The sequence below is a fragment of the Schistocerca piceifrons genome, chromosome 3, assembly GCF_021461385.2.
Source record: "Schistocerca piceifrons isolate TAMUIC-IGC-003096 chromosome 3, iqSchPice1.1, whole genome shotgun sequence".
Lineage (NCBI taxonomy): Eukaryota > Metazoa > Arthropoda > Insecta > Orthoptera > Acrididae > Schistocerca > Schistocerca piceifrons.
In genome coordinates this window covers 156,443,085-156,469,120 of record NC_060140.1, presented here as the reverse complement: position 1 = coordinate 156,469,120, position 26,036 = coordinate 156,443,085, and the positions used below count along the sequence as shown (strand labels likewise).

At 39.5% G+C, this 26,036-nt stretch overlaps 1 protein-coding gene across 1 annotated transcript in view; it reads left to right on the top strand.

The window, feature by feature from the left end:
* The first annotated feature begins 2,449 nt into the window (after positions 1-2,449).
* Positions 2,450-26,036, top strand: part of LOC124788475 — a 768,283-nt gene continuing 744,696 nt past the window's right edge. The window contains exon 1 of the mRNA XM_047255746.1: positions 2,450-2,552. The gene's annotated coding sequence lies outside the window, so the exon portion shown is untranslated. The remainder of the gene's footprint in view (positions 2,553-26,036) is intronic.

Here is a 26,036-nt window from a genome sequence, read left to right as displayed (position 1 = left end):
CAGCCAAATAGGGAATTCCTTGGCAAGAGAAGTCTACAGTTATCAAGCATAGGCCTTAATTTGAGGACGATTGTTCTGATAATTTACGTCTGTGGCTCAACAATGTGTGTTAGTGACTCATGGACGGTGGGAAAGCAGGAACTGAAGAGAATCGAAATGTTTGAGATGTGATGCTACAGAATATTTTGGGCAGAATCAACAAAGAATGGAACATATGGAAAACACTGACAAGAAGAAGAGGCAGTACGACAGGTCATGCGTTAAAAATCACGGAATGACCTAAAGGGCCCTAGGAACCGCTGTAGATGATGAAACCTGTAGGGGAAGATATAGCTTGGAACACATTCAACATATAATTTAGTACGTAGGGTGCGACTCATACTCTGAGATCTAATCATTAATGCTGGATAGGAAACTGTGTCGGACCACATCAAACCAGTGAGAATCTGGTCAGAGCATTGATTATCATTGGCTTTTTTCTAGGACAGAAAATAACGGAGATGTCTGAATTCCAGTAGTTTTAAGGAGGACGAATATAGTTAGTTCCAAAGCATGTAGGATATTATGGAAAATTTTATCTTTTACTCTGTTCCTTATTTTTGCCACAAAGAAGTAGAAGTCACTGAACACAGTTCATCGATGTAAAAAGTTTCATTATGTTCTTTAATTCTACGTGTGTGACCCTGGGTAAGTGATAATGGGCAAACTAGATATCGCCATAAGATAACGTGAAAAAACCGTGGAACAGTGCCGCCCTTATTCAAGTATGCCATACACACTGGCAGATCTTAATGACATTTAGAAAATTACAGCTACATTTCTTCTGTTGTTACAAGAGGCCCCTGACATTTTCTGGGTTATTAAGATGTTAGACTTGTGCGGTCATCCCTGGTGCGATACTGAGCCTGAGTTTTCGTTAAACCAGGAACATATACGCGCACCGCTATCATCATCGAAAATGGAAACGTCTACAGCATATTCGTCATGTAGAAGAGCAGAAAAAAGGGCAAATCCTGATCACCGAGAATACTGGAAATTAACATCGTGATTGTTTTTCAGACATGTCTAAACGGGTATTTGTACTTCGTGCTTCGTGGGGCAAAAAACACTCCGAAGTTTACAGAATAACTCTGTCCAGAGCTATGTTCCCCATACACTCTGGTTTAATCGTTTGGTTGGGCTGTCAGTGCCTGATATCAGATCAATGCTCATTTTATTTTTCACATTAGAAAAAGACCTTTCAAGCAATTTATATATTCCGGTCAAAGCCAGACAGAAAATTAGTAAATTCTGATAACAAGATTTACTCAAAAGTCAAACTTTAATTACTAAAGTTAATGAAATTATTGATCAAGAAACATAAATAATTTTCGTAATACTTTGTCTTGACAAAAGCCATTTCAGTTTTTGCGTCCTCTGAGTCCTACAGCATACATGGCAACATCATTCCATTACTTTTCATTTTGGCATTTTTCTAGTCATTATTTTTATGTTTCCAACGCAGCGCCACGTATTCTACGCGATAAGAACCAGTGGTTTGTGTGAAACACAAGTATAATTTAGATGGATTCACTTATCTGTATAAGTAGTCATCAGCATACGTTAGTTTGACTGGTGAGACATGTCGTAATTGGTTGTCTGACTCGCTGGGAGTAACGACACAATCCGCTGAAATAATGATGAAGGGTGTCAGGAACTGCAGTGATGGAAAGAACCTTGCCACGTCATCGAAAAATATGCCAGATTGGTTTTTATTGATATTTAAAGATGCAGTGTACCCTCTTGCATGGTGCGGAACTGCCAAAACTGATTTATCAACAAACGACCGCAACATAAATATATCGACAGGAATTGTGAATTAGGAATTCTACGTTATTAGTGGGGCCTCGTATGCATGCCATGTGAAGTAGAAGGTAGATGGTATTCCAAGAGAGCGAATTAGTTCTTCGACGTTACACGAAAGTTCTGATTGCGTGAGGTGTCGTAAGACTTTTTGAGAGACGCGGCCTGTGGCAGCCGAAGCATCTTCTGCCCTGCCCTGCCCGTGCGCCGGCGCCGTGCTGTGGAGGCGTGGCACGTGGGGTCCTCGCAGCCGGTGAGCGCTCAGTCCGCCGCCGGTGCCCCTGTCGGACGGCTGGGTAGGCAGTCCCGCGTGCCACGCGCCCCTCGCCTTGCGCTGTTCACCGTTGTCCCGTCGCACATTTGCCGCGCCGACGTATTCTGAGTCTGGTGTTCGTGGAGAACAAGTAAACTGTCATTCGTTGTTACATCACCTCGACCTATATTCACTGTTGTTGTGTGTTAACTTACGTTACCCTCAACATGAACAAATGGGATTTTGCAGCTGATTTGCCACATTTCTAAAACCCTAAGTGCTGATGTGTGTGGTGGAGGGAGAACTCTTGCTGGAATTTAGCACCCTCACTGTTCATATTTAAATTGCCATTTTCTTCTATAAGATCGAATCTTAAAGCGTACGCAACAGTAATGACAGTCAGTGTTTTTTGAACTGAATTCCGGTTGACAAGGAAACTCTTGGTGCAGCATTTAAGGTAAATAGGTAAACATAATTTCGTAAATTCAGAATTTCATTTACTGGTATCATAACGTTAGACTAAATGCTCTTATGAGTGAATTTATTTACGACTCTCATCCAGTTAACTCAACACTTTTGTTTTTTCCGAAACAATGCTTATTATTTCAATGTGAGCTGACTATGTCGTTCTCGCTAGGCTGAATATTTGTGAAGAAAAGTGATCATCATTTGCTACCATTACTCATAAGAAACAATTAGTAGTACATCATGGACTTTAGCAGTTTATCGCTGACGATGAGGGACTTTCATAAAGCTATTGAGTTTCTTAGGAAATGAATTTGAAGAATGCTTCTGTCCACGTATGTGGGAATAATTTACTCATGTGTACTCTCTGCCCGCTGCAATTTTGGGTTCCTAACAAGTAAATAAACATATCACATCATTTTTATGTCCTTTAAATTCAACACCGAAGTTTAGTGCAGATCCAAAGTTTCCATACATAGAATAAATGATTCTAGAGATACAAATATGAATATAAACACTTACAAGTTAGACTGACAAATTCAAAGTTTGTGGAATATTTACTTCGTTAATTAACAGTATTCCACTTAAGAGAAATGACACATTATATGCTGTACTAAAAGTATGTTGCTATTTTTTGTAAAATCAAGCAAAGTTTCTTGTAATAATCAAATGTGAATATCTGATTCCTCATTATCAGTGCTCTGTAATATTCAGCAAGACTGTATGTCTTATGGTTCGCTGTCCAGATTTTAATTTCTTTTAGGATAAAGGAAAGAAATGAGCAGTCAAAAATCCTTTATAAATAAAGAAATAAATGAACAGTTAAATGGCGAGAGCGCTTTCATTTAGAGGCTCCTACATGCCAATAAGTCCTGAATGTAGGAATACTGTCCAAAAAAATAATGAAAAGTAAAGGAAAAATCATAATGACTAATACATCCTTACGATCAAATTCTGTTCCAATATTATCAGAACTACCTATTATTCAATTCGTAAAACTGCATTATGATTTCACTTCAGCTGCATTCGCCACCAAGTAGAGCATGAGATATTCGTATCTTATTTGTTGAGTACTCATACCTAGTAATGAGAATTCCCTAAATGATTTTCTAGTGACTAATGGATTGGTGATCACTAATCATAACTAATAGTGTAGGTAGTTACATATCTAATTGACATTTATTTCCTGATTGTCTTCAGCGACTCACTTTGTGTTTGAAAGCTCCAGGACACTTCTACATTGATTCATTGTCAGTTATAATACAGTGAATTATTAATATATCAAATTGTTTTGCCATTAGTTCCCATTAGTTGCCATTAGTCTCATTTACATGTGAGTAACGTTAATCATTGATATAAATGCAACAGAAGAAAGCCGAATTTGAAAATTTCACTTATTTACATGATGCTAGCTTCAGTTCAAACCCCCTTTCTAGTCATCCAGACAGTCAAAATCATATTTCCCAAAATATAACAGCCATGTCAAGAAAACAAACACGTACACATAAAAGTGCAAATGAGCATTTACAAAGCAGAGCATTGTTGTATGCTCTGTAACTACTAAATTCCAATTTTGTATGTATATGTTTGTTATCTTGACATGTTTCTTATATTTGGGAAACAGCATTTTGACTACCTGAGTGATTTGAAAACGGATCCCGAGCCAAAACTAATCGTTAAGTAAATAAAAGTGAACTTTGACACTTTGACTATTTCTCCAATGTATTAATTAACAAATATTGCTTCCTGTAATTACTCTAGCATGTTGGATGTTTGCATTAATATGAAATCATAGAATGTGAAATCTTATCGTCATTTTAGGTGCAGAATAAATGTGTGGTTAAACAAAATATTAAACAGAATAGACGTCTCTTGACTACAATTCTTTTAGCTGATGATGGCCATTGCATTCATACTTGGACACATTATATTTGGTACATAATATGTTATTGTTTACAGATTCAGATAAAAATATTACTTTCTGGATATATGAGCTGCCTGCTGAAATTAGCATTAACAAGAAAATCTTTCGTATATATCCAAAACTGTTTGCACATTTCCGATGCATGGGTGTGTAAACGCCGTGGACACTTTTTCGAATTCAAATTTTTCCTTAAATAGAAATCAGTTTCCAACATACAAAGTCTTTAGATTGATTATAAGCCTGCAGACAAGTTTGCGGATTATCTTATTTGGTACCTATTGCTACTTTAAACACTTGAATCCTGTGTGCTGATATGTACTCATTAATTAAAGAAGCTCTTTTAAAATGCTATTGCTGTTGTTAGGCAATGTGTCTGAATAAGTATTCATTCTTGTTACTTCCTTATTTCGAACATACTCGTAACTCACTTCTGCTAATAAAATTTTGTGATGTGCTCATAACTGAGATTGATATGTGTGGCAGAAATTAACATAGCCTGTAATGTGTACATGAGAATCTAACAATTATTATGACTGCACTACTGTATGTGTTCTTTAAGAACACAGCATGTGAAGCATTCACCTATCGCAATCACTTCGTCTATAGGCTGTGCGTTATTCCAAAAAACGTCGACAAATTTTGCTGGTAGGACATGAGCTATGGAAGGTATTTGAAGCGAACGAGTATGCAGGCAAATAAGCGATCGTAGCCTTCAATGATCGAGAAGATTAGCTCAAATTCTATCACATATGACGAATGATTATTGAGATATGGTATTCGTGAATAAGGCTGTGTGTATGAAATTGTAAATCATACCTGATGGTTCTTCATTAGCTTCTCCTGAATATTCGAGCATTGGATTATACTTCAACAATTACACTAAATGGTTGATATGCCATTTATACAATTTTTCTCATTTTTCCTGCTGTACAGCTGTCCTCTTTGTCCCTGCTTTATGTAACTACTACACCATCACAACCCGAAATTCTAATTTTTGTATTTTACTGATTATCTGCCCCTACAAATTGCCCTATCTACTATCTTCTGGGACCTACTTGACTATGCTTCGATTAAACACCGTTCCTCAGATTTCATTTCTTGCCGTGAGGGTCGTCCATAGCCTTCTACATTGGCGTGCTCTTCCCAGTATATCTTCATTTAATATTTTATATTTACTCTATTTGACTACGCTGAAAATGATTTTAAGTTTAAAACTTCATCCGTAGCATTAATTGCTTTTACTTCTGTGAATATCTAAGACCCATTTCGAAAAAGATAACAGGAAAAGCAAAACCTTTTGCCACACAGTGTGCTAGTAGCATTTTCATCCGTAGCATTAACTGCTTTTACTTCTGTGAATATCTAAGACCCATTTCGAAAGAGATAACAGGAAAAGCAAAACCTTTTGCCACACAGTGTGCTAGTAGCATTTTCATCATTACCCTCATATTACAAAGTGTTTTATGGTTTTCGACAATAAGTTGTGTGTCACTGGTGCACAAGCTATTGTACACAGTCAAAACATTGAGAAAATTATATGGACCTGATTATCTAATATAGTGATTGAAGCTGCCTGGTGTGTTAAACCTGTAGGATTTCGTGAAGTGACGTTACATGACTAAAAATCTACTCTTATTTGCGCATGACTAACCTGTATTGAATAATCCCACAGAGCTATAACACTGGGGCACGTTACCATTTATGTGTCGATATCTATCGATGTTGAGGGCTGTTTTTCGAAATATTATTACTCGAATCCATTGACAGTTCCGTGTGCTGAGATTGTACGTGATCAGTCTGACCTGTGCACCAAAGTGGGATTCGATAACTGACGCTTTAACATCCGAGGACGGATAGTGAACCACACTAAACCTCAATTTGTCCTGGGCTGCTGTCCTTTCCTTTTATTGTTTCTAGAGGCTCTTGCGTTGTAAAAGGAGAGAGTGGTCGTCGGTGACAGATACAGTCCATGAGTTCGAGCAGAAAGGGTATTCATATGTTTCCAGGTTCTAAGCCCAGGCCTGCCACTAAATTTTAACCTTTCTCCTACAATCAGTACAGAAAAAAAAACTAATACTTAAAGCTTAATTATATGTTAATATGTGTGTAGTGAACTTCCAAAATGAATTACACACACACACACAGATATATATATATATATATATATATATATATATATATATATATATATATATATATATATATATGTGTGTGTGTGTGTGTGTGTGTGTGTGTGAGTGTGTGTGTGTATATATATATAATTTTGGACGTTAACTATATACATATAAAATTTCGTTAATAATGGTCTTCTTTTATAATCTTCTTACTGTAGAAATTCTGCAATATATTTTTATGATTTTTAATTGGTGTCACATAAATACAGACAAATAGTTTAATTCATTCTCAAGGGGATACCTGAAGTTCACCTCCAAATAAAATCTGGAACTATTCTTCATTCACAGGCTTCGTTACTGTTCGATAGTAAGTGGCTGGCGACTATTTGTTCTGTAAGTATGCAGCCAATCTGTTTATGATGCTGTTGTGAAACGATTATTATGAAGGAAGCACCTACGCCACAACAAACGTGCAAACTAGCAAACTTTTATTATTAAACAGTTTCTATTATGACAGGGAATTTTTAAAAGTAAAGGTTTTGTATTACCACAAACAGCTCATGTTCTATTGATCGTGTTAGTACGTTCCTTAAGTAACGAAATTAAAATAACACTGATTTAGAGGTAGGTCGCTTGTGTTAACAAATGATCGTTTGGAATCATAAAATTTAGCATTCCTGAATCGTGTAGTATAAAATACCAATAGTTAATGCGCAACATTACCTGTATGGATATCAGCTCACAGTCACTACTCCCATCGTAATAAACACTAACACCTACCAAAGTCAACAATGCTAAAGTCTGTTAGGCTTATTTCAGCAAAGGTCGTAAGACTCATTATGGCACCAGTTTGTCGTAAGAGGCAATTTGTTGCATCACGGTTGACGATTTTATGGATGTCACAAACGAATCCAAAAAATAAGGCAACTTCATTGTATTCATAAGGGTTACGATTATATGCAGCCACCACTCATTATTAAGTTAATTTCTGCTAGAGTGATGTAGCATACTAAGTATAACCAAATATGCAAGTCTCTCAAGGTGTCACGTTGCACAACCGAAGATGATTGAAGGACCTCACCACTCAAAACTTCGTCCGTTGAATCCATAAACTGTATTACATACACTAGTAAATATTCTTAAGAATACTTATCCTCTATGTATCGATAAATTACTTTGTAGCATTTAAAGGATGAGTCAGTTAGGGTATTTTAGACTACAAGATTATATTCCTTTACCACTTCGTGTGCAAATTCTGTTGGAGAAGTATACTGAAGAATCAGGCGAAATAAACTTTCGGTAATATCCTTGGGTATAGGCGAAATAAACTTTCTGTAATATCCTTTGATATACAGTGAATCACATACGACAATACACCCCTCTTAGTACATGAAAGATTCAAGATATGAAAACGACGTTTCCGACAAATGACGTACGAAGGAGAACAGATGTTCTGTCTTTTCAGCATCGAAAACCCTTGGACAGATGAGTGCAGTGATAAATTACATGTTAAAGGATACGTTGAAAGTTTATAAAGTATATGAGAAATGTTCCATAGCTTAAGCAGGCCAATAGGAATCTGCCATTGCGTTTGTTACATGTGACAGAGGAAGGTTTGACAGACTCACGTCAGCGGCTCCTTCTGGTACATGGAAGTAATTCAATGGTGTCTTAACAGATGTTATACCATCTTGTCCTTTTTTTCTTTTCATTGTTTTCCATACCTTTCCACGCCAAATTCGGAGAAAACCTCCTCAAGTCTTACCTACCGTACCATCCGAAATAATTTTCATCATTGTTCTGTAGCACCACACCACAGATTCTTCTGTTCTCTTCTATTCCAGTCATCCCGCGGTCCACGTTTTGGTACCTTACAATACTGTGCTCCAAAAGTATATTCTCATTAAATTATTCTTCATATTAATATTACCAGATGCCCATTTTGCCATTAACTACTCTCATTTTTATGTCCTCGTTACTGTGTTCGTAATGGGTTACTTTACATGGGAAGGAGAATTCTGTAACTTCGTCATCATTCTAATGTTAAGTTTCTCGCTGATCTCATTCCTGCTATTTCTCATTGCTTTCACCTTTTTCCATTGTACTCTCAATCCCTATTCTGTTCTTGCCTATGCTATGAGATTACAGTACGATTGCATTTGCAATAACGATGTTGTCAGTGTAAATGCATGAGTGTACTGTGTTAGCCATTAACGAAATTAGTTCCTCCAGGTGTGTTACGACGAAATCTGTGTTTCGATATCTTTAATTAATCATGAAATTAAATCGGTGTGCCATTTTAACACCGTGTTCTACTCTTAGATTACACAAATAGTCTTTCAAATTTCACGATGTTACTGTAATGTTCCGTTATATGCTTTACGTTAGTGGTAGGACGTTTCACCTCCATCATGTACGATTGAATCGTGAACTAATAGCGGTAATTTACAGATAACTGAAGAGAGGGGCACTTTATCTCAAAATGTTATCACTTGGAATGAAACTCTGTAGAACTGATTCACTTCATTCTATTGCAAAAGCAAGTAATCTTCGGCTATAACACATAGAACTTTGATGACTGAAATTTCAGATACTTATCACAGGACGTCCTTAGGTGTTCCATGATTCTTTACGTTCATAGTGACTCATTTGCTATCTTCGTTGCAGATGACGACATAAAATTTCACATTGTCACTGAAGCAAACTCAAACTTTGCATATGTCATTTTTCCTGTTTATGTTTCGCAGGAACATTTTGTGGTCTAATTAGAGGGTTCTGTCTATGCTGATTGGCAGTATGTGTCACAGAACTTTTGGAGTCTTCAAGTGTATCTAAAATTGCTTGAGACTGCGCATTATTATATGTAAGGAAAAAAATAACAATTAAGTGAAACCTGTTACTTGTTCTTAAAAAATCCTGGACGGGTGGCACTACCTACTTCAACCATTAACAACTGTACATGCGGTAGTATTATTGTAACTCCAACAGAAAGAGAAATTCATGGACGTTTCTCTCGTATATCACTAATGACTTTCTTTATCATGAATTACTGAGAGACTTCCCAGTCATTAGCTCTAAAGAGGAATGTAATCAATGAATCTTCATCGATTCCTTTGAAATGCAATCACACCCACCGTTTGCAAACGGACATGTTATTGAATTAAATGATAATTAATTTACAGACGACTTTAAATAAGAGAAACTCGTAACAGTTATATTACCGCTGAGTTAAAACCATACCTTAACGACGGAATTAGCGCTATTAACGCGACGTCCTACGTCAGAGGCTTTAATTGACGAACGGCGGCGGCGAACAACGGACTAGGTTTACAGTGCTGCCATCTGTGACCTGCTACGCACACCACGCATTGGAGGTGAACTAGCTCTTACCAGGAGGTACGGGGGTAGATATTACAGATACTGCCGCTCAGAGAAATAAACTGTGAACGTGCTGGATGACGTTAGAATACTTTACATCACACATTTTGCTTCAGCAAAGTCCCATAAGTAATTCAGCAGTCTTGATGGTTCGTAATTCACCGCATTGGTAGTATTGTTATAATAGCTAATGGTGCTGTGAGAAGACTGACGTACATAGACGGTCAACGTCTGATTTATCTACCATTAATATCCATAGATACCAAGAATATTTCGGAAATTATCGTTTAGGCAGACATGAGAAATATTAATTACTAAATAGTGCTTTATTCGTAGTACTTTAGAAATCGTCTGTATAAACATTTGTTTTTCACAGGCGCTACAGCGCTGTACTTAGTTTGGAGAACAAAACTGATTTCAACCGATATAAAATTCCGAACCAACGTCCGTTTTGCAGTAAATGTGTACAGTTAGTTTTACTATATCACGGTTGAAAGGGCATACTTAAAAATACCCTACTGAAATGTTAATAACCCTTTATTTTAAAAAATAAGTCTCGAAATCTCCGTTTTCCGTTAGCCACTTGTACGACCACTAAATTTCGTAATGATTTTTGACTAAATACTGTTCTCAGTCGTCCACTGGCTACACAACGTGAGCAATGCCTATTATGTCGTCAGTCTCTGTACTGTGAGATTTTGGCAAGCGTGGTCTTTACACCACAGACTGAAAAACGCAACGTGCTTTCTATGTTAACATTCATTCTGATTGGAGAGAGATTTTAGTGTATGCTTTATCAGCCCAACTATATTAAATACACACATTATTAAAATAGTTTTAAATAGAAATAAGGGGGAATAGTATGTATTGTAAGGGTTTAATTGACGACACGTTATATCAGATTTTCCAGAGTACCCAAAGGAAGTGTGATAGGTGCGTTACTGTTTACAATACGCATTAAATGATCCGTAGGAAGCGTCAGATGTTCTCTAAGGTTGTTCACAGATGATGTGGTAGTCTCTAAAACAAGAAGCAACGCCAGGAGGTAGTAAACATTTACAGAATGACCGCCAGAGAATTGATGAATGCTGCAGGCTGTGGCAGTTGAACCTGAATGCAAGTAAAAGTTCTACGCTATTAATGACAAACCGCTGGCAATAGTGTGCGTCGTACAACATCTAGGAGGAACTATCCACAGCGACCTAAAGTGGAATGAACACATAAACCAAATAGTTGGAAAAGCAGCTGTCAGACTCAGATTTTTAGCAAGAATCTTAAGGAAATGTAAGTCACCAGTGAAGGAAGTGGCTTCTTAGCACATGTTCGACACCTTCTTGAGTATCGTTCATTTATCTAGCACCCTACCAGAGATACAGAAGATTTAACGAAGAGTGGCGCGTTTCGTCACGGGATCGTTAACTCGGCATGAGAGCGTTAGCGAGATGCTCGACGATTTCCACAGGTAGAAGTTGCTAGAGAGGAATTGTGCGTCAGGGAGAGACGTACTACTGAAATTTGGAGAGTGCACTTCACGTGAAGAGTCGTACAACATATTACTTCCTACCACAAACGTCTCGCGTAATGACCATGAGGAGAAAATTCGAAAAATTACAGCCAGTCCAGAGGCTGACCAACAATCATCCTTCCCACGCGCTATTCTCGAGGGGAACAGCGTTAGACAACTCAGTTATGGTACAAAAGGTACTTTCTGCCACAGATCATTAGCTTGCTGGTTGAGTAAGGTACAGATGTCAATGTAGCTGTTATTTTCATGTTTATACTTATTTTCACCATCTCAATATCACATTTATTTTTATTGTGACAAGAGTCGTTCAACATTTGATCGCCTTAAAATCTAAAAGTACGATAAGTAAAATACTGAATACCTAGTTTCTACTATGTACAATAGGCGGAAAAGTATTAGAGATAATTGTTGTATTAACCTATGAGGTTCCGTAAGTAGCTCCTCATATACATACGAAAATACTCATTAGGATACTACACCTGAAATGGACAAGCAGCGTTAGAGTGTTGTATTCACATTACTGTGGTTTCTGATTGTAGACTGGACTATAACTACATATTTTGTGAACGTAAGTTCCAGAAAAACCAGAATTGTGTACTCAGTCGTGAAGTAAGAACAAGAAACCATACTATTAGTAATAACATTTATTATATACTATTTTATTACATATTAGAATCGAGGTAGAAACAGAAATCACTGGCCTATCTGTTCATCTCTTAAGGTAAGTAATCTACCATCTGTACCAGGCCAAATGTCGGACCCACTATCCGGCATCTCGGTTGCACAATTATTTTTTTGTGACTAGATTCGATCAACATTTGATCTCTTTTATATCTAAAACTATCATAAAGTAAAATACTAAATACACAGTTTCCACATATTGGCGACAGACACAAAGCCGAATCTGTTATCAGATTAGTCTCCTTTAACACAAGTGTTCAGCACCATGCCGGCTACAAACATTAAAATTCCTGTGCAAGAGAATGATCTAGAAATACATAAATATTCCACAAACCTCTGTTCAGTCAATATCGGAACCTATATTGTACCAGCAACGTTAGTTAATTTTTTAAAATTCTTTTCGAGAACTGGGAGAGCGATATTTTACTTTCTATTTGTTATATGCCTCTGTACATCACCTAAACTTTCTTACTATTTTCTAAAACAGCCTGCTCGAGGTATATGTTGCTGATGTGATAATCGCAAGCACCGACATCTTTGAATAAAGGTTCACTAAATGTAGCGGACCCATTTCGTTTGAACTACGCCGTCCTTTTTCTAAACATTCCCATTTAAGTTGTCCGATCGTTGCTATTGTAATTGAGTACGTGCCATACTGACCTATTACGATTCTATTAGAGCGTCTCTGAATTTGTTGAATATCTGTTGTCATGCAAATTTGATAAAGATTAGTAACACTGGAACATTATTCTGTAATTGTTCGCACTAGCATCTAGCGTGGGATTTAATTCACATATACACTACACTGCCCGCAAATCTCAGTCTTCAATTCACCTTCGCGAGTAGTGGTTTACGCCATCGTCCTGCTTCATACAACGTGTTAGTATCTCCCCTAAACATTTATAGGCCTTGCCGTGCTGAAATGTTCATCATCAGTCTTGTGTTCACACACAATACAGCTTTTTCTTCTGACCATTCCGAGTATTTCATGTCCATACTCCATGGGCAACTAATATGAGATCTGTGATTAAAACTATGACACTGAGGTACAATCAGTCTCGAAGTGTGTGCCGGCTCCTCTCGTCGCAGTGAGCCTCAACTTTTGGCCATGAAAATTTCTTCCATTCTCGGAATCCGAACTGGCTGTCTTAGAGTCGGAAGCTGCACCACCATGAGGTATTACGAAGCTTGAAAGTAGATGAGATTAGCTCAACGTCAAACTACTATATATACTCTGCAATATAATGTGACCTTCGTCTACTTGCCATGTTATGAAAGGATTCACTCGTTTATTTACAAACTAAATCGTATTACAAACGCTGGGTGAGATAGTGCAACGGTGGCCTCATTGTCAGGAAGTCAGTGGGTGACGTTTTCGTCAGGTCTATCAGATTTAGATATTCCGATATTTCATTAATTACCTTAAATCAAATACCCGGATGGTTCGTTTGAAATGTATACTTCCGACTACGTTCCCCATCTTTCTCCAATACGAACTTGCGATTGCTGTATATTGATCTCGTTGCCGATGACAAGCGAAAACTTGACATTTCGAATCTGAAACACATGGCTCCGGATGTTATGTTAACTACTTACCTTTGAATAGTTTGCAGCACTTTTCAAGGAAATGTTCGATGTTGAACTTCAACAGGCACGGAAGTGATGCTTCGTAGGAAGGAAGGGAGTGTAACAGGGTACTTATTACTCGTTGTATACTTAACGAACAATATCAACTACCATCTCAAACTTATAATAATTGATAAAATCATTAGTGAGGAAAATTTATTCGACATGAAATAACATATTTTGTTATTTTTCTCATAATAGGGGAGTCTATATGCCGTTACCTCCGCGGTCCTTCTTTTGGATCACAGCACGTAAGTTTCTGAACTCAGTGCAGACTGAACAGGATGTTTTGTTCAGAAGTTTAGATACTGCTCTACATCATAAGGTATATAGATTTAAAAATGTAATCACCATGAAACGAGACTCTGCCATGTACAGAGATAGAAAATCAGCTATACTCCCAATTACTCCCAATAATTTGGAGTAGTAGCTTCTTTAACTACAGAAACAACGTCGTTATTTCGAGCTATTAACATGAAAGAGACGCTCATAGATTGAAACTTTGAGTGCCACCCACGATTCTTCCTGTAATGTGATCACTGTTGAGTTTGGCTTTCTATTTAAAGATCAACGTTCGGGGCAACATAGAGGCACTCTCCTGGGGTAGACGCGGTAGCACGAATCTTTTGCAGTGTTTCGTGTCTTTCTGAAATACTGTCGATGTACTTGGGAACTTTTTCAATGGAGGTCCGTTTAACAGAGTATCCCCGCGCTAAGCAATATCAATCCACCTCATATAACTTAATGCTGTCATTCGGTAGTGGACAAGAGCATAAAAGAAGCAATCGCTCCGTATTCACAGCAGAATCCGGCAAGGTTCTACAACTGGACTTTCACTTTGTCAACTCCTCCTACCGGTTAGCCAGCGCTTACACTGTTTCGGTTCCCGCGGAAACAGAGTGGTCATCTCCACCGCAGCAAGGCTTCTTGCGAGTCGAAATCACAAGTTCGAAACACTCGGCTCCACCTTTCCTCGCATCACCTCCCCCAATCTCAGATTCAGTAGAAGTGTGACAGGAAGAAAAGAACTCCTGTTAGGGATAGTTAGTCCGCCCGGTTTGCCGTGCGGTCTAAAGCACTGCTTTCCGGGTGGGAAGGCGTGCCGGTCCCCAACACGAATCCGCCTGGCGGATTAGTGTCGAGGTCCGGTGTGCCGACTAGTCTGTGGATGGTTTTCCATCTGCCTCGGTGAATGTGGGCTGGTTCCCCTTATTCCACCTCAGTTACATCATGTTGTTGATTGCTGAGCAAATACTGTCTCCACGTACGCGTACACGTAATTACCCTACCACGGAAACATTTGGGGGTTACATTCGTCTGGTGTGAGACGTTCCTGGGTAGTTCACTGGGGGCCGAACCACACAATAACTCAGAGTTCGGTGTGGGGTGACGGTGGGGTGAGTAGACTGCCGTAGCCTGTTGTGGGGTTGTGAACCACTGAGGGCTACGGCGGGGACGAAGCCACTCCGTCGTTTCTAGGTCCCCAGTTCAAGAAAAGTGATAGTAAGACCCACAAACGGGTGACGGTTTAAGCATGCTTTCACCACATAACTTAAAGATCTGCATTGTGCCGGATTTGTTGCAATAAAAAAAAGGGAAATCTGCATATTGTTCATTACTTATCTTCGTTTGTTTGTTTGTTTTACATGATATCCCTATTGCTTTGTAATCATCTGTAAACAAAAACTCTCTGCCGGCAGGTGTGGCCGAGCGGGTCTAGGCGTTTCAGCCTGGAATCGCGCGACAGCTACGGTCGCAGGTTCGAATCCTGCTTCGGGCATGGATGTGGGTGATGTTCTTTGGTTGCTTAGGTTTAAGTAGTTCAAAGTTCTAGGGGACTGATGACCTCAGATGTGAAGTCCCATAGTGCTCATAGCCATTTGAACCAAAACTCTCTTGTTCTGAAGTAAACTGGGAATCCTACCAGATAATGGGAAAAGAACAGGTCTCAACGTCATGTAAGAGTTGGCTTTATTTTCTCAAATTATCTACCCCTATTTCGAACAAATTTCTAGAACCTATTCTGAGTTCATGCTCACATAATTTTAACAAAGTGACCTCTTCCATGGAACTAGCGTGAATTCCGAAAACATCGAACATGTTAATCCCAGATCGCACTATCCATACATAACATCTTAAATTCCGTGACGTGTACTAAAGGGAATACGTTGTTACTGGATATCGAACCAGGATAATAGTTGTCACTTTTTTTAACATATCCTGGCAGGTAGAACGTATCACATTATGTCGGCAGGAAATTCATCAACAGCCACGGCAGTAATTCTCGGAGGAAAGAAGAGAAGTGTAACAGGACCATGATTATTCGTGTTTTCTTTGGCAAACAATATCAACAATCATCTCAAACTTTTCATAGTTGATAAAATTATCTGATAGAAAAATTTATTCCATATGAAATAACAGATCAAGTTATCTCTCCAAAGAATACCTACCTAGGTTACTGACTATCTCGCAATGTGGATAATTGTAAGATTCTGCACTGCACGAACAAAAAATAAAGGTGCTTCCAACTGGCCAACCAAAAGAATGTAAATAGAAGGACGGAATGGTTTACCATGTAACAGATCGCCTACGACGGAGTCATTGTAAACATCGAGCAATGGAGGTAGATATGCATGAGGAATGAATTCCCATATGACGTTATATTATAGAACATCCCGTTATTCAGAATACCACAGAAATTTTCAGTCTGGAGGGCCGAACACAGTTTGGTCTCCGCTCCTCTATACAAAAGTTAGTATTCTGTTAAATATAATTCTGTTAAACATTACGCCACACCCTTCCGTGAATCCAACTGTACTGAGGAACCAAAGGAAACATCCAGTTAAAAAAAAAATGGCGCTAAGCACTATGGGACTTAACATCTGAGGTCATCAGTTCCCTGGACTTAGAACTACGTAAACCTAACCTAAGGACATCACACACATCCATGCCCGAGGCAGGATTCGAACGCACGACCATAGCAGCCGCATGGTTCTGGATCGAAGCGCTCCAGTCACTTTCACGAAACCTCCTAATTGTTTCTCATCGATACGTAGAGGTTTTCAATTTGCTCAAGGGTGCAATCAAACAGCCCCTACAATGGTGCAAAAGCGGCGTTCCCTGCGACATCATTTCTGTCCTGGAGACGTGAACAGCAAGGTGGACTGTGAAAAGGAAAGCACCTTTTTCGGCCTTGTATCCACGTTACAATTGCGTCGAATGGTTTTGTAAGATCGCTAACGGTTCCATCGTTTACACCGGAGCATAAGTGCGGTCGTGCCGTACTCGAGGAGGTTCGATCACGTCCAGTGATGTTGCAGACCCACAATGTCGTTGCAGCAGAACTGAAAGGTCCGAGGTTGTCAGCAGCGTAAAAGTTTATCAAGTTTATCGATTCTATGGTGGTTGTTGAAATGTTTTTGTCGGCCAGCCATAACAAAATCGCACAATTTCAATGTTTGGCGACGTGGTTCTGACCTCCATCGCTGAGACATCTAAACAAGGGTTGCTGCGTGGGTAAGGGGAGGGGGTGTCCACGTTCCCACCGTGTGACAAGGCAACACGCTGGTGTTGGACTGAACTGAGGTGAAATTCCATTGCATTTTGGCACCATTAACATCTCACGAACTTCTGAGCTGTGCCCTTTTTCAGCATGTGTCGATAGCTTGCTGTTTGAAGAGTGCTGGGACCTAGGATTACCTCACAGGACGCACTTCGTTTGAATCGTTACAGTGGAAAGTCTAATTTCAAACTTCTGCCTCGAAATAGGAGACTATTATGGGGTTTCGAAAATGTGATCCATTGCGCAGTGTACAATAACCCATTAAATGCAATCTGAAAGTAACAGTGTGTAGGGTACGTTTTGGAAAGATGTCATCATATCAGCTAAAGTCGTTGAAAATGTTAGATTTATTGATAGGAAAGTGGGAAACTATCTCATCGTATTTTTGCTTGAATCTTGAGTATCAACATGTTTGGATGTTTCCGATCAAAGACTGTTTTAATCAAGAAACTTTGTATAAGCAGAAAAACCTTCATGAACAGAAAATTTATGAGAACGTAGTTTCATGGGGTGACCTAACCTTTATTACCATAGTAAGCAAGGAATATAAGAAGAAACTGGAAAAACGAGGACAACAATTTTTTTAAGGGATGGTTCCAGTTTCGACCACAGTGACATATAGATTCATCCACCAATCATTTCATCTGATGTGGTTAAAAGTGGTTTCGCATTTTTCCCAGCCAAAATCCCACATCTCTAAACTGCCATGGACTCATAACGCCCATGAAACATATCATCTTAAAAAAAAAAGAAAGAGGAGGAGGAGAATAGTGTCTAATGTCCCGTCGATAACGTGGTCATTAGAGACGGAACACAATCTCGGATCAGGGAAAGATGTAGGGGTAAATCGGCCTTGTGCTTTCATAGACGCCTGAAGCGATTTACGGAGTCACGGGAAACCTAAATCAGGATGGCTGGACGCGGGTGTGAACCGTCGTCCTCCCGAAAGCGAGGCCAGTGTGCTAATCATTGCGCCTCCTCGCTCCGTAATCCTGAACAACAGAAGTGGGCCCACGGTTATTACATTTGTATAAAAAATAATTACTTTCGCAGTGGTGTCATTTCCAAATCACTGATGAAATAATTAGTGCCGATTGAAATGTGCTTTACAATTGCTTTAGATATATTAACATGCACTATCATGATGGCTGTAAAAAAATACATGTCACAGTCTTCTACAATCATGTAGCACGATCTCCGCGCAGACTGTTGTTTTGAATGCAGGATGAGACTGGTACAACGCAGTATATTCGTGTACCACTTGATGTCTCTGTGTTGCAATAACATCTGTGATTTCTTGCGAAAGGCAATGGTACTTCAAAGCAGAATTAATAAATATGTTAGTTTGCATGGCCGTCTACGGCAGCAGCTGTTATAATCAATTATTATCGGCGGCGGCCAGGGTGGCCGAGCGGTCCTAGGCGCTACAGTCTGGAACCGCGCGACCGCGACGGTCGCAGGTTCAAATCCTGCTTCGGGCATGGATGGGTGTAATGTCCTTAGATTAGTTAGGTTTAAGTAGTTCTAAGTTCTTGGGGACTGATGACCTCAGACGTTAAGTCCCATAGTGCTCAGAGCCGTTTGAACCATTGTTTTGTTATTTGTTTTCCGCCTTAAGCGTACTGCAATTTAATTAAAAGAGAATTTTATAACGGATGCGTTTCACTTTCATTTGTAAAGCGTCTTCTGTTCAAAAATGGTTCAAATGGCTCTAAGCACTATGGGCCTTAACATCTAAGGTCATCAGTCCCCTAGACTTAGAACTACTTAAACCTAACTAACCTAAGGACATCGCACACATCCATGCCCGATGCAGGATTCGAACCTGCGACCGTAGTAGCAACGTGGTTTTGGACTGAAGCGCCTAGAACCGCTCGGCCACAGCGGCGGGCTCGTCTTCTGTGGTTGCTGAGTGTTTCTTTACATCATATCCAAATTATTGCTTCTTCCCTTCTTGTGTCGAACTGTAACATTTTGCAGAACGAGAAATACAAATAACTTCAGATCGATTTAACTAAAGTGAGGTGAAATTATAATAACCCAAATCCTGCCCAAGAAGTACTGCGGAATGGCAAAAACTACCAAATGTAAACTTGAAATTAAGTCTTCCGGCATCAACCGTAACAAGGAGTGATGAAGCAGTGGTTTGGAGGACATGTAACAAAACACCAGTGACCACGGAAGATGCTTTATAAATAAAATCCAAGCGTGTCTGCTGTGAAATTCTCTTTAAATAAACTGCAGTAAGCTTAGGACGGAAAAACCAGTGTCTGCTGTGAAATTCTCTTTAAATAAACTGCAGTAAGCTTAGGACGGAAAAACCAATACTGACTAAGAAAAAATGAAATTCCGGACGCAGGCGGGAACCACTGGTGCTCAAAGGACAGTGAGGTATACCGTCGAGAAACAAACGCCGGTGGTGTTGTTAAGCCAGTTATTTGGGTTATCAATTCTTCCGGATATATTATCCCAGCAACGTAAGAAAAGAGGTCTTGCCAAATTTGGAAAATAGTACAGACGTAGTGGTAGACATGAAGCTGTGGGGGTGGGTTATGAGTCTCACCGAGACTACCCTGTTGCTGGGAGCAATGCCAGCAGAAAACAAAGTTTCATGGTCTTGTTTCCAGTCCGGTACAAGGTTTTAATCTACTGCGAAGTTGCACAACAGTGCACAGTACACGTGGGAGCTATGTGTTATTTTCGTCACATATGCCTCTGTTAGGCAGTCTCTCGTACATATTATATTTTTCAGTACATTTCTAGTTTAATCTCATGTAGTTCTGTTCATGGCCAAAAACATTTTTTGCTCATACGCATGAGACATTCACATTACGTTGTTTCTATATTCGATAGTATATTGGTTGAGAAGGATAGTTTGAATGACTGTTTCACTATTAGTTAGATTTCTAGTTTTGATAACTAGGTAATATCGTTGCCATTGCATCTACCTGTAAAAAAGACGTTACATGATGAATCGAATCGAATTACTTATTCTCGACATTACTCAAAGGGGGAAATATAGAAGTTATGCGAAATATAGAAGTAAAACCTTCAACAACCAATACCACTAATTATAATATTTTATGTGATCTGTTTCAGCAAATATAAAGACTCTAATGTGAGACCCATATACTTTACAGAAAGAAAATAGCTACTTAGATTTACAGAAACAAGTCATCAAAAATAAAACTATAATCAGCGGTCCTGGCTGTTGAAGTTTTTAGCTCTGTATTTAACAATACGATTATACTCCATAGGTGTTTGTAGTATGTAATGAAATGAAATAAAATCCTCCCAGCAATGGAATAAACAGCGTCAATTTATATAAATCGATCTGGAGTGTTATGAAACGGTGAAATTCTGTAATAGTGGTATGGTTAGAGCATTAGGCCATCGAAGGGATGTTTAAGGCCCTATCTGATGATGTCAGCAGCATTAGGAGACGAATTATACACAAAAATATGCCTTCAGCTATTTCTAATTAACGTAAAACAGAGTTATCAAATGACAGAAGCACCGGGCGCGTTGGTTTTCGGTGTGTTATCTAGTACGTAAGTTTTTTCTGTGCCTCTAAGCTATATCACCAAGGTCCTGTGATTCGATGCGCTTGTCGTGTATGGGACTGTCGCAGTGATAATGTCGTTCCGCTCCTCTTTGCTAGGAGACAGATAAGAGCTACGTGTTTGGCACGCTCTCGGCATACCCTCCAGAGAGTTACATCGGTAACTCCAACTCAGGACTCCTTTCTTTAAAGGCAATGGGGCTTAAAAAAGTTTAAATCTCGCCTTTGTTCTTTATTTCCACTTCCCAGGGATGAAAATCAGGTTGTTTCACACTCCAAGAATTTCGCGCAGCAATTGGAAGGAACTCCGAAAAAAGTTGCGTTCCGCTCATCTGGTTCAGTGGCCTCTCGTGCCTTTTGTTTGACGGTCGAGGGAGTCGGCGGCGCTGCAGTCGCCTCGCTGCGCTCCAGCGTGCCTACCCGGCGGCGGGTAGGGGTAGGCGGTGGTGGGTGGGCGTAACGATCACAAACGGCCTGAACCACACCCCGCTGTAAAAGAGCACTCATTTTCCGGCAAGGCCGACGTCTGCAAGAAAGTTTTCTTACAACATACTCGTAACATGTCAATTGTTATATCAACAGCAATGTATTAGGTGTACTTGAAATTTAAGGATGCCCAAATACTTTGGGTATCGCAGGCACAGTTCGCTGACTATCACACGAGAAATTAAATTATACATGGTTGTAGCTCTTCGAATTTGATGTTTACTATGTGAATATAAATACGTCTGTGTATACAGGGTGTTACAAAAAGGTACGGATAAACTTTCAGGAAACATTCCTCACACACGAAGAAAGAAAATATGTTAGGTCGACATGTGTCCGGAAACGCTTACGTTCCACGTTAGAGCTCATTTTATTGCATCTCTTCAAATCACATTAATCATGGAACACACAGCAACAGAACGTCCCAGCGTGACTGCAAACAGTTTGTTACAGGAAATGTTCAAAATGTCCACAGTTAGCGAGGATACATGCATCCACCCTCTGTCGAATGGAATCCCTGATGCGCTGATGCAGTCCTGGAGAATAGCGTATTGTATCACAGCCGTCCACAATACGAGCACGAAGCGTCTCTACATTTGGTACTGGGGTTGCGTAGACAAGAGCTTTCAAATGCCCCCATAAATGAAAGTCAAGAGGGTTGAGGTCAGGAGAGCGTGGAGGCCATTGAATTGGTCCGTCTCTACCAATCCACCGGTCACCGAATCTGTTGTGAAGCGTACGAACACTTCGACTGAAATGTGCAGGAGCTCCATCGTGCATGAACGACATGCTGTGTCGTATTTGTAAAGGCACATGTACTAGCAGCACAGGTAGAGTATCCCGTATGAAATCATGATAACGTGCTCCATGTAGCATAGGCAGAAGAAACTAAAATGAGCTATAACATGGAAAGTAAGCGTTTCCGGACACATGTCCACATAACATCTTTTCTTTATCTGTGTGTGGGGCATGTTTCCTGAAAGTTTGGCCATAATTTTTTGTAACACCCTGTATACTCTGCAACCCACCATAATGCGTGAGCTGGGGTGTAGAACGTGAACTGCTGTCGCTTCTCCCCTACTCTATTACAACTGTAGCGTGGAATGGAAGAGTGTTGGTTAGCCACCGTAAGAACTACAATATTTTTTACCTTCTTTTACTTTACACGAGGTAGACCTAGGATGATGCTACATCTTGGCCGACTCTCCTAGGGACGTCTGGATGTTAGTAGTGAAGCACATACTACTTCACAACACATCCAATGTAGTGCCTGATATTGGACTACAATGACTGTCTCCCTGTTTAATTCACGCTTTGGTTCTTCATTATTTCATGTATCAATCCTGCATGGTAACTAAAGACCTGTAAGCTAAATTCTATGTGGATGGACCATACTACATGAAGATTCTTTCTGTTAAACTCAGTCTTCAATAAGTATTTAGTGAGTACTGTGGTCATTCAACTTCATATCACCCCGTATGACTACTGTGAGACATTCAACGTGTTCGACTGCTTCAGTGATTGATCGACTGTAGTATGATAACCAATATGGATCTTTGCACCTATTTGTGCACGCATTAGCTTGTGTTGAGAGTGAACTGCCAATCTCTCCAGGGCGTATCGACCGTCTGCAGGTATTAAGCTTTCGCTACAATCGCTGGAGAGATATCTGCGTAAGACTTGTTCTCACGTTCAGAGCATGGAGTTCTCTACAGAGCTCTGATGTTACGATTTTACTGTATTCTGTATTCATTATCTACGAATAGTTTCCCACAGCATCCAACATGATCTAATACGTAGTTTCCGTGTATTCTGAACAGTAATAGTTCAGTAACACTCGCTTGTGCTATACACGAAATTAATGTTTTGTCTCAAGGTTTCTAGCCATTAACGACCTGCTATATCCAAATTAGTAGCTCTTGCGCTATGAAGCTGGCCCAATATTTCGTACACTCGAATTTTATTCATTAGGTTCCAGTGTGGAGATGTTGCGATTTCTATCGGAAGTCAAGGAACAGATCCTAAACCTGGCCGCCGGTATGGGGGGACCATAATGAAGAGCCTAATACTTCGTTCAGAACATAGAATGACGGAATTTTCCATTTGTCTCATAATTTTTTTTCGAAAAATTACAGATATGGTAACATTCACTTTTTTGAACAGCAAATAAAGTAACGACCTCATCAGACAATGTCGATATATTCGCGTCATAGACATTATGCAGAATCTACGTCCATTTTTTGGCGATTATAACCAGGAGAACATTTTGTTCTGAAGCTAGACTTCTTCCTATGTTAGTCACCATCTACTAGCACGGAAATCTCATATAAGCACTCTCCGTGCTCACGACAGACCAGCAAAACTTCATGAACAAAGAAAATTTTGTAGAATAACGTCAAGAGTTCTACGAAACCTTTAGAACCACAATGCCCAGAGCTGTACAACTCATGCAGAAAGTAGTTTATCTCATGGATAAGGTTACGGCTGCGTGGCCAAACCGTTGATTATATTAGATTGGAATATTGAATACTTCACAGTAGCAGAAAAATCATAAAACTACAATCTTAATAGTTTTAGGTCAGATGAAATTATTTGTCTTCATATATATATGTTAGGCCTGCTATCGTTACAATCTATCAGGTGCTTTGACTTAGCTATCTACAACAGTTATTTAATTCAAAACTGTAGTTGTGACATGACATTAAAATCAACTAGAGTCACCATTCTGTTATCAAGGAAAATTTACAAGCCTAGCACCATATATACTTACCTTCTTAGCTGGATCCATATTTCAAAAGTTATTTCAAAGTTCCCATTAATATGATATGGAAACTGTCAGTTATGAAACCAAATGTGTCTACTGTCGGCTACAGACCATCTATGGATCACAAGGAGGTACAGCTTTATTATATTTGATGGGGATAAACGTATTAACGTTTGACATTTCGCCTATCACTAGTGAAAGATAAAATATAATGACAAAATATATATCTGTTCTTCCGGAATACCAATGTCTATAATTTTAATATGGCAGGAAGTGTCCAGAAGAAACTATTTCAGGTTTTACTCAAAATACACGTCTCCGATTTTACTTCTTTATTATTCTGCCCATTTTAATGATAAGTACTGGCTTAAAGGCTTTTGGATGCTTCTTATTTCCTATCAGTTACGAGGCACTTTCCTTCCAAGGCACAGAATAATCGTACACTCAGACTGTTGTGAAAGTTTCTACGTTGCTCTTCATGGTCTTCTGTTGGGCAGCAAGAAACACAGCAAGCACACGCCTTTTAACACCCCAGCTGGTGAACGGGTGTGACAGTACTACCAACAACAAAGACTCCATTCGTGCAATTAAGTGTTTGATTCTGGTCCATCGGTCCTCTCGAATGAGAGGGGCCATAGGCTCCAACATTTCAGGAGTCACAGCAGTGTGACGCAAGCTGGTACCCGAGAGATTGAACAGGTTTGCACGATCTTGTAGCGATTACGACAGACGCTTCGCCCAACGACTCCACATGCTTTTGTTCGCTACCCTCTCTCTGTGGGCACTCTGCAGGCCCCTATAAATATCTGCGATTCTCTGGTATACAACCAAGGGAAACTCAGTCTCACCACTCTGTTTGGAATGCACCACTGTTACAGATGCCGTTTCGAAGGCTACACACAGCGGCACCAATTATCGGAACTTCATGAAATTATGGGAGCCGAAGAGGGAATAATCGACGTTGTCCCATAACGAACATAGCATTTTTTCAACTGAAATTGGCCGAGAAAGGGAAGTGTTGCATTCTTTGTTGGACGCCCCACATATATAAGCTTCGGTGCCTAGTTAGTTACTTGCTTAACTTAGCCAATTTACTCAGTAAAACTCAGATACCGTACGTAGAGTACTGGTTTTGCATACAAGCACTTAATACTACTTAACGCAATATAAGATTAAACAGGGTCAACCTGGCTATAAATAAAACATTTCCAATAAAATCTGTTTATTGAAAGTACGAATATGATGGAAAGTACTTCTTATGATTTATGTCGAGCTTCAGTTATATTTGAGCCAATTGTTGCAATTAACTCTCTGTATAACGCCCTTACAAAGATTTCTGATCACCCACAGATCACTTTATATAACGTGAAAACATTCTGTGCCAGTTCATGAAAGTCATATTTCATTTACGTATAAATATTAATAACAAGGGTCCCCTGACTTGAGTTCGTGTATGAAAGAACCTCAAAATAAACTCTCATTAAGAAATTAAATTAGGCCACAACGTATCACTTCGCTTATTCCGTGATTAGACCTCACATAATAAATAATGCCCATTGATTTTAAGTCACTGGAGAAGTTGCACATACTGGACGAGAATGAACGAACAATCCATTCGCCTCACACCAGCGTGCTGTGGCGAGAGCAAAGAAGCGACCTGAATAAACTTTCTGTATATCATAAATTCTCCTGAGAAATCGTAAATGGCCACCCAGATCAACCCTAAAACTATAACTAATACCTGATGTTTTTTAGTTGCAACCACACTACCAGGCCATTATTTGGCTTGTGACGAATAGCCGTATTGCTGCTTCTTCCGACACGCAATTCTGACCAGTAAACACCTGATATGCA